Genomic DNA, 10162 nt, shown 5'->3' on the forward strand with positions numbered 1-10162 from the left:
TCGGTTCCTCATTTGAATCCGCAACTCTTGATGGAGACCTGCCCCTCACCCAATACCCTTGATGTTGCCCAAACGGTCACGTGATTCATCGCCGCCCTCCTGTTTTTCCAAATCGTCTGGCAGGTGCCGGAAGAATGGAAGCGCATTTGTAAGCCTCCTGCTTGTAAGTGTAAAGCAAATGAGCTCCACTGCTTGATGTGGTGACTTCGTTTGATCTGCGTCTGGTGACAATCTGTGGCTGGTGTTCGCTTTTCATTTCAAGGTTATTGCTGGAAACCGCAGCGCTCGTCCTGCCTGGTCCCGAGGAGGATTAATCGACTGCGGATTCATTTTACTGGAGCTCCAAAACAGCTGCGATTGTGTTTTGATGCGTCCAGTGTGGACTGCAGTCCCGCAACAGCAAACAAGAGCTCCGCCAATCACAACAGCGTGATTTGATGGTAGTCAGATTGCCCGAGTGAGCAGTTGCAGGCTGGTGATGCTCAAAGTGGGTCAAGAGCTTTGAAAGACGAGGCGTAACAACCGTCGCTGGAACGCAAGGACTCCGATAAACAAATAATTTGGGACGGGTGACATTTAACAAGATACTTCTATAAAGGCACGATGACAGAGGATGTCACCACGGCAAGGAAAGATAACTTTTCTTTCTTGGCAGGACGGCTGCGTTGTTTCGGGGGCATGGAATTTCGATACAGTGGCGGATGAGGGTGGGGGGCGGGGTAACGTGACACCCACAGGGTAAGTGAGTGTGACAGATGAAGCGGAGGGACCGAGAGCTTCCGCTGTCTTCTGGAACATCTTGAGCACCGCACTTTGCAGAGTTTGGCGTTGGGGCGCCTTGCAAGTGTCAGTCGATAATTTACCGCGGCGAAGAAGGTGGCTCAACTTTCGGCGCTGAGCTGGAGCGCGCCGGAACTAAACGAAAATTCCGATTTTGCCTTTGTAGCGGATCGCAGGAGCGCGGTGGCGAGTGAGACGAACCCTGTGAAAAGATGCCAGAGGAGGGCATGTCCAGAACCGAGAACATGGGAAACTTCGGAGGTGTGAATATTTTCTCGACCAGCCGCCAAAAACATTGTTACACTACTTGTTTGTGTAGCAGATGCTGTAATTAGACCTTCATCCGCAGAGCAATTTAACATTTTCATTTAAATTATAGCCACATACTTACCAAGAGGGTAATTTGGTCCTGGTGGACTTTTTCATTGGAAACAGACTTGTTGGTCACATGCCTTTCTCCTTAACCGCAGACACTCATGTTTTCCCCCTGTCGCTTCCAAAGAGAACACAGATAAGGGTTTGTGGATAGACTTGGGGACGGAGGCTGCTGGCATCGCTTCACAGATCCTCCTCCCGTCTGCCTCTGGACCACCGGTGTTCTTTCCTCGAGCTGGTGCTCCACGTAACGCAAGACAACGCGTTACAACCTGGCTGGCGCTCGAGCGGGAACCAAAACACCGAGCGGCATGAATAGGCAAACGGCTGGACAGAAATAGATTATTTGTCCTCTCTAGTAGACGACGTGCACCACTGTCCAAGCGCGTTTGTGCTTTGGCTCCTCTTCTGTTTACACCGTCTCCTTCCACTGGAAGGGCCGTGCTGCCCGTTTTCCCCCAATTACCCTTGATGCGATGAGGGAAGGAGCAGGTTTGATGGGCACAGAGGGGCTCCGGTGAAGGGCGAGCGCCATCCACTTTACCTTTGCACTTACATTTACATTTATTCATTTAGCAGACGCTTTTGTCCAAAGCGACGTACATCTCAGCAAAAGTACCATTTATGCATTACACTGAGAGGAGGAGACGTAGCTGCAGACATGAAAGTCTCAAGCAAACCTACTTTGTTACCTAGTTCCAAAGGTGTAGCCAAAGTATGTGTGCGTGTGTGTCTGGGATTTGGGTTCACCCTCTGAAGGGTGTTGTGGTCTATGATTTCCAGAAGCCCACGTGTCTGCACCATCAGTTTACTCCACGGAGTGTGTGTTGTTTAGCTTTCGCCCGCTGCCGTGATTGCGCCGCGGGAAAGGCGGCGGGAGAGCGATCACACATGGCGCGAGGTCACGAGGCAGAGTGTGAGGGCCTGGGATGAGGGTGGCAGGAAGGGATTTTGTTAGGACTAAAAACCTCTGGTTGACTTTTGGTCCACATTGTATTGTTTGACTCTTCCAAGAGCTGCGTGAAGCACCACGTGGCAATGGGGGCACCGTAGAGCGAGACGGCACCGGAGCGGTAACGTGGTAAATACAGAGGGGTAGGGGAGGGGACTCGAATCTTGTCCCTGCAACGGGTTCCACGGGCCGAGAGAGAAGCGAGCAACATTGCTCATATTGCCGCCGGTGAACGCGAGCACCGATACGGCCCAAAGAGCGGCTCCGACAACCACGTCGTGAGCCTCGTGGCTAGCGGACACGATCGCGGACAGTTTGCACGAGACGCTCGACCAAGACAGCGGGCCGCCAACTTGCACAGCCGCCAGAGAATTCCCTCACCCTTAAATAAACCCTGGGGTGGCGGGGGCAGCTGGCTGCCACTCGGAAGTGAAGCCTCAGTTTAGCACTCTTCTCGTTGGCGTTAAAATAGAAAGCTTTTCGACAAATAGTTCTCTCAGCCTTTTCTTGTCAAGAATGGCTTCGGTTAATGAAAGGCAGCACATTTCATTGTGGAAACAGCAAAAAAAAAAGTCTTTGTGGTGCTGCAGGGTCCATCGCCTGCTTTTAGAGATGATCCGTGTTCCCATTTTAGCATGTAAAAACGTAAGGATCCGAAAGAGGTTCAGCCGCAAGTTGATTTCAGTGTGGTTGCGTTAGGGGAATATTTTAATACCTTATCGTTCCCGTTCTAGATGCGTTACGTTCTTGAAATCTCAATTAGAGCTGGAGAGTCGGTCCACCCAGGGACACGCAGCTTCGTAGTTTAAGGTTTAAGGGCAGCACAGTGGTGCAGGGGGCGGTGTCGCACCTTGGCCGTTTGGCTATAGTTTCGAATCTGTGCGGAGTTTGCATGTTTGTTTTGTGTTAAAGATGCATTTCTGGTCATCTGGTGCCTCGAAACTGATACCGGCTCCTCGTGCTCCGTGCTTCCGTGGCCCTGACGCGGACAAGAGCTTACCAAGAATTTAAGGTTCAAGTGCTCAGCTGATGCCCCACAAGCGACTGCTGCACAGGAAGCCCAGCCAAAAACTGGGACCATCTGGGCAAATGGCTGAAGGTTTCGGTGCCAGACTACAGAAAGGTCATTCATCATGCATCAGGTGTGTGTTTTCCTCATGGATGCATTGTCTCAAAATTTCCTGTCTGTTGAGTTAAGAAACGTGGCACGTTCTGCACTAATAGGCAAAGGTGTAACCCTTTTTTTTTCTGAATAACAATTATCGGACATCTCTTCATCTTATGCATTTTCCCACTGTGCGAAATCTTTTGAAAAATATTTTTTTAAAAATTCGATTTCAAGTTAAAACCTCTAGATAAATGGACTGTTGTAACACAGTTGCGGGTTCAAGTTTCCCAGGAGTCGGTGTCATCGTGCCATTCAGCAAGGTAACAGCAGGTATGGCTTCGAGGGTGCTCTAGTGTGTGTGTGTGTGTGTGCGCACAGAGATGGGTACGATGGCATCATGATGCCTAGCTGGTGTGTATGTTGATGCTGCTATGGAGCAAATGCTAGACTGGGAGTTTCTGACCCTCTTTTCCGTTTTTATGTTTTGTGTTTGTGCCATTGAGATTTTGCATCACGTAGGCGCGAGAGGGTGTGAGAGATCGTGTGTGAGTGCACCTGGGTCACCCCGAGGTGTCACCCTTGAACATCAGCCGTCCCGCAGCGGAGAACAATCCGCGGATCCAGATGTGGCGGTCCGGCCTGAGGCCCAGCGGTGGGTCTGTATACAAACAGACGAGTGGACGATGCGTCGTGTTTGCTGTGCCCTGTGTCCGGTTCATCGCTGTCCCCAACCCCCGGCTCACCTTGAGCCCAGTGGAAGGCGAAGGTCACCCTTCATCGGCCAGCCTTGGCTGACACATGGCCCAGTAGATATGGATAAAACATTGTCCACCCCCCCACCCCCTCAACTTTTCCCGCCTCCTTGTTTTTACGGTAAGAGTACAATAACAAGCATGAGTGATCAAAAGGGATATGAGATCTCTGCACAATCAAGATATGACATCATGTGCTACCCCCCCAAAAAAAACACACGCACACCCGACTGTATGCCTGCTTCATTGTGTTTGTCAACCCAGAGCAAAGACCAGGCCACACCTGCATATCGTATAGTTGCAGTGTAACTCACCTTGTCATTTAATAAATAGTGCACATGTGAGAAATGGGCATTACGGAGGCACAGCGAGTAGTGCTGCTGTCTCACAGCACCTGGAGGGCTGCGAGAGGACGTGGGTTCGATCCCTGCTCAGTATCTGTGGAGTTTGCATGTTCTCCCCGTGGGGTGCTCTGGTTTCCTCCCACAGTCCAAAGACATGCTGTTCAGGTTCACCCATAGTGTGTGAGTGACAGAGAGAGAGAGAGTGTGTGTGCTCCGCTAATGTATGGATGAGTGACCCAGTGTAAGTAGTGTATCTAGCAGTGTAAGTCACCGCAGTGAATAAGGTGTGTGGGCTAATGACACTGCATAGAGTTTATTGGAAGTTGCTTTGGAGAAATTAGCGTCTGCTAAATAAGTACACGTAAGCGAACAGCTTGAGAGGAGAGGAGGTCATATGACTGCTTGGTTTTTGTCACGTCTCGTTTTCATCCCCACGGGACAGTTCAGCGTGGATCCATCCCTATCCAGCACTCCCTGACGTCCCTCCCGCCACGTTCACGCCTTGCACTCCGCTCGTTTCTTCGCATTTCTTGCATGGAAATGTTGCGCAGCTCTGCTTGCGTGTCTCGGGCGCTGGGGGTTACAAGTAGCGGGGCTCACGGGAAGTGAAGGTGAATCGCCAGGGATGCGGGCGAGGGGCTAGCGAGCGGCGTCACATGCGACACGACCATCCCGGACCCTGGGGTGTCGGTGCGGCGTACGTCGTCTTTTCCACGACCGGCGTGGCCACGACGGACTCAGAGGAAACAGCAGCGAGGCTTTGAAATCCGGGCCTCCTCTCGGTCTTTTCCTGAAAGGTAGGAAGCGGGCGGTATATTTAGAACACAGCTGTCCTCGATGGAAACATTCAAGGCCCCCAGCGGCTCGAGGAAGGACGGACGGTGGTCTACGGGGGGGGGGCGAGTCGTTAAGCCAAGTTGTTAAGCGCTACGACGGATGACCGCGTTAACGGCACGAAAACGCACAGGACGCTGCGAAGCTCCGAATACAATTTCACACACACTTTACTGCGACGCCAGAGATTCCACCCAAGAGCGTTGGAAGCGCTCACATTTTCCACTTTGACTCGGAGCCACGGCTCTAACGATTTGTTGTTATTGTCCTGTTGTTTCACGGGGTTCGGTTCTTGCTGCCCGGTGCCTGTTCCCAATTTCGAACATGTGCAGACAAAATAAATAAGAAGGAGCACAACAGCAACGAACCAAAAATCGCCTGCAGCCCAGACTTGAAAACACGATGAAAGCAAAGCTCTCGAAATTGGGAGATTTACGGCCACCGAAATAGAGCGGTGCCCGAGGCGTGTTTATGCTGTCGTGGAAGGCGCTGCGGTCCCCTGTTGTGCTCGCCGCGAAACTGCTCCGAGGCTCCGCTCGCGTCCTGGGTGTGAGTGTTTGTCGCATTGTAAGCGTGCTTTTCTGCGTGTGGATTCGTTGTTGTCGGAAAGGCAGGAAACCTACAAATGTCAACAAACCCTGTTGGGTTGAGCGTCTGCCCCCACACGCATTTTTTTTTTATGTCGTAAACAATGCCACTGCATGTGCCCTCTTACCCTGGGATTTCCCACCACGGTAACACATGCCCATGACCTCAAACATGCATCCCAGCAAACAGCTGCCTGCTCTTTTTGTCAGACAGCTGTCGGGCACGGGGGCCGGGACGGGGCGTGGGCGTTCGACGGGGTCGAGAAAGGTCAGCGGTTGTCGGAAATCCAGCTGGGATTAGACTTCTTTCCCCGCCTGTTTTTAGGCTCTCGGTGCCAACTTTTCCATGTCGTTCGGAGTTACCGGAGGCGCTTGCCCATCGCCCAAGTCCCGGCAGAGATGGGACGGCCGAGCTCTTGCTACGGGCTGTGGACGATCGCTCTGGTTCTGCTTCTATTACGTCGAAGCCGGTTGGCTGCAGTCCTGTATTTGTCCCGACGGCACGGCCATTTCCGCCCCGGACCGATATCCCAGCCTCCGGTCGTTCGGAAGCGATCGAATGCTCTCCGAAAGCATCGAGATGGTACGGCCTGCTCTCCGCACAGGTCCTCTGTTTGGAGTGAATTTATCGCGCTCGACCGTTGCGTAAATGTCGTGTCTGGCCTTTCAACAAAGCCAAATGCTTAAATAAACGGTGCGGAGAGGGATTTCCGAGTGCCGCTTCACTGTGTTTCTGAGGTGCCAATCGGGATCCTGGGTTGTTTCTCGCACGTACGGGACATCAGGTTGGACAGCGGTTAAGGACATGGCCTTCGGCTGTTACAGACTAAATGGCCCTGCTCTCTCACACTTGTGCAATGGCTTTCATCTGAAATTCTTTGGGTAGATATCGTAACAATGCCAGTCCTGCAAAATGCACCATTAAAAAGGTTTTTGAATAAGAAAACGCATCTCTTATGGCTTTAAGCAAAAAAGCCAATACATGACGAATGAATGAATGAATATTGCAAGGTACCGTAGGTGGCCAGAGTCCTTCGACCACGGCTAAGGGTCAGCGGGTTCATCGTTTGTGCGGGGATGAATGAAAAGGCGTTTACTGCGGTGTGCGTAACTGCTTTAGAAAATACGGACAAAGGGCCCGCCGTGAATCCCTCAGGCTTCGAAAGGGGGACGAGGCAGGGAGGCGTCACTAAGTATTTCATTACAGGTAATGATTCCAGGTGGGCTTGAGGAGAAAGGAAAAAAACAGACAGCCTTGCTTTACTAAGGAATGGCACGACTGCTCTCGTGTTCAGTTTAAAACAGGTCACGAGCGTGTGCGGAGAGATGGGGTCGATGTCCAAATCGTTGGTCTTATGTAACTGGCTGTGTGAGCGACACATGTGCCAAGGCTGTTGGTGTTCAGATTAGAAAAACAAGATGTTTGCTCTTTCCTGGCTTTGTTTTGCACCCCTCTTCTGCAGCCCTGCAAAAAACTAATATTCGATGGTGGCAGAAGTAGGATCGGTAAATGTGATCACGATCATTAAGAAAAATCTGCAGTTTTCAGAAAGGGAATCTAAGCACGTCGTTCTTTTTTCTCTTACACAGTCAATTAAACAATTTGCTGAAAGAACACAGTAACAGGTTGAGCGGGGGGGTGGGGGGCGCAGGAGAGCTGCGTGGCAGAGAGGCAGAAAAACCATAAATGACCGAGAGAGAAAAAAGAAGCAGCAGCTTTAGGGTGGAAAAATGATGAACCGCTACGGTGGTCTTTCATAAGGTTCTCCAGCAGTTTCACTTGCGTACGGAAGAGAGCGGTCGGACGGAACGACACAGACGCCGCAGCCCCGGCCTCCTCCGCACGAAGCTAAATTGGGCCACTTTACTTTGAGGGTTTTCTGACGTGTGTTTTTTATTTTGAGGAAGGTGGAAAAAGACAGCTGGCCCTGGCTCGCTCAGGCCCATGCAGACCACCCTTCTTACTGGCCTTGGTTCCAGAAGTGATGGATTTCTCTAAGCTGTGGTTCAGTCCCTGGGTGGGCGATGGGTTCGTAACTGCAGTCACCTCCTAATCAGGTAAAATTAATCCGTAAAATCGTAGAGGATTCGGAGACGGCCACGATTTGGCTCGACTTCTAAAGGGAGTCTGGAGGATCTCGTGATTGGCCTTGTCAAGGGATCGAGACGGACGGTCCTGTTATGTAACACCCGTGTCCCCACCCTGGCCGTCGGTGGGTGGGGTCAGTGACCACCAAGCACCATCATCATTCTGTCATCTAAGTGCTTTCCTTTGATAACTTTAATAGTGTCAGCTTTGCAGTTTTTATACTGGGGAGCAGAGGGACCTTCCACGAGCCAGAAGATACCGTAACTGTAACTTGTGGATGAGACGGCGCGAGTGGTCTCCTCTGGATGGAAACAGAAACGGGCAGGGATTACGTAAGGTTCTGTGTAAGAACGCCCCTCTGCTTTCCCCCACTCATCTCTGGATACGTCCTGCGTGATTTTGTCTCAGTCCCGCCCCGTCACCTGTTCTTTGCGATGAGGAGCAGAGGAGACGCTCTGCTTTTCCTTTCATCCCATTACATGTACATTTATTCATTTATCAGACGCTTTTCTCCAAAGTGACGTACGTCTCAGAAACGAAACAAAGAGCTCATTACATCGACAGGAGAGATTTGGATGCAGAAATATGATTGTAGAGTACAGTCAATTTGTTTTGCACCACAGTAAAACCAGTGTACATCACACAAGGAGCAGCATTAAGGCTTTCCATTGTGAAACAAATTATTAAAAATGATTAAACGTAGACACACGTTTATCGGGGCACCTTAGAAGATCAGGGAGAAGTGAGTCCAAAAGAGGTGAACTTTAAGGCCTTCCTTGAATGTAGAGAGGGATTCAGCAGTTCTGAGTTACAGGGGGAGCTCATTTCACCACATTGGCGCCAGAACCGAAAGCCTTTGCACTTTTCATTGTGGACCCTTTGTGTGTGGGACTACCAAGCGGACAGAGGTGGAGGAGCGTAGTGAGGGATCACGTCTTGTAGATATCGGGGAGTAGATCCGTTGCTGGATTTGTGGGCCGTAGCGTTGGATTTGATCCGGGCAACTATAGGAAGGTCCAATGGAGAGAGACGAGGAGGGGGAAACATGGGAACGGTTTGGCAGGTCAAACACAACTCGTGCTGCAATGTTCTGTATCAGCTGGAGTGGATTGATGTCAGAGGTCGGAAGGCCAAACAGAAGGAAGTTGCAGCAGTCCAGGCGCGGTGTCACCGTGGCTTTTAGACTCCGCGTCCTTCAGTGTCTCAGCTGAAGACAATACCAAAGCCCTCGTTAGTGTATTTTACATTGGATCCCAGACCGGACTTCTCACTTCGACAGATATCGACCGTGACTCCGACTCTTTCGTAAGTCTGAAAGGCCCCCGAGAAAAAAGTGCACAAATAAAGCCGATGACGATCGGCAGCAGTGCATTTTAACGGCCCGACCCCCATCGTCATCAGTAACTCTGCAAGACAAACAGTCGTGTAGCTTGTTTATGGAAGATAAGACGGCCATCCAGAAATCTAATTAAAGTCCTGGTAATTAAAAAAAGACTAATATCAGTCAAGCATCTGGACTGGAAACGCAACTGTATTTGACGGAGGTTACGACCGTCAGTCGCCGTGTTGGAGAAGTCCCTGTTCACGTCCCGGAGGACAAGAGAGGAGAGAAAGGCTCCTTGACGTCACTTTAGTTCTGCGTGCAACGTGGATATATGCATAACCGAGGTCACCGTTGAACCCGTTTCTGTGGCTGTTAAGTTTCGCCGAGTCTCGGTTCGCCAGCAGCGTCACTTTTCTGTGCCAAGTGTACACCAAGTGCTCATGATGAGGCAGGACAAGAGGTGCAACGGCAGGGTGACGCACGATTTTAATCCTCTTATGGGGGAGGGGGGTCAAAGGTGAGAGAGGTGCACCGTGAGCCTGGGAAAACTGGAACTCCGAATACACACACACACGCACGCGCACACACACGCGCAACTCCATTCTCCACCGTTCCGCACCTCATATTATAAATACTGAAAGGGCACGGAAGAGCGGCAGCTGTTACCGCACACATTTGTTTGACTTGCTTCACGAGGACGACGGTCAAGAATTCCTCGAGGAATGATCACGTTCACATCGTTGTGGTCCGTGCCGCTCGAACGGGTTTGCGGTTGCGTCGGGGACAGGCTTTCCTCCCCATCATCGGTTTCTCTTTGTAGTCATGCTCGGCTTTACCGTCGTTGGCTCGTCCCTGTCCTGGCGCGGCTCGGCTCGGCAGGCGAAAACGAAGTCGAAAAGAGTTGCGTCTGCAAGCCCTGCGTTTTACAGGAATTACGAGTAGAAAAATTGCTAAAAAAACTGACGACTTGACGGCCCCACGGCGGTTGCAGCTACTGTAACTCACGGTTGGTGCACG

Source organism: Scleropages formosus, chromosome 3, assembly GCF_900964775.1.
Source record: "Scleropages formosus chromosome 3, fSclFor1.1, whole genome shotgun sequence".
NCBI classification, from domain to species: Eukaryota; Metazoa; Chordata; class Actinopteri; order Osteoglossiformes; family Osteoglossidae; genus Scleropages; species Scleropages formosus.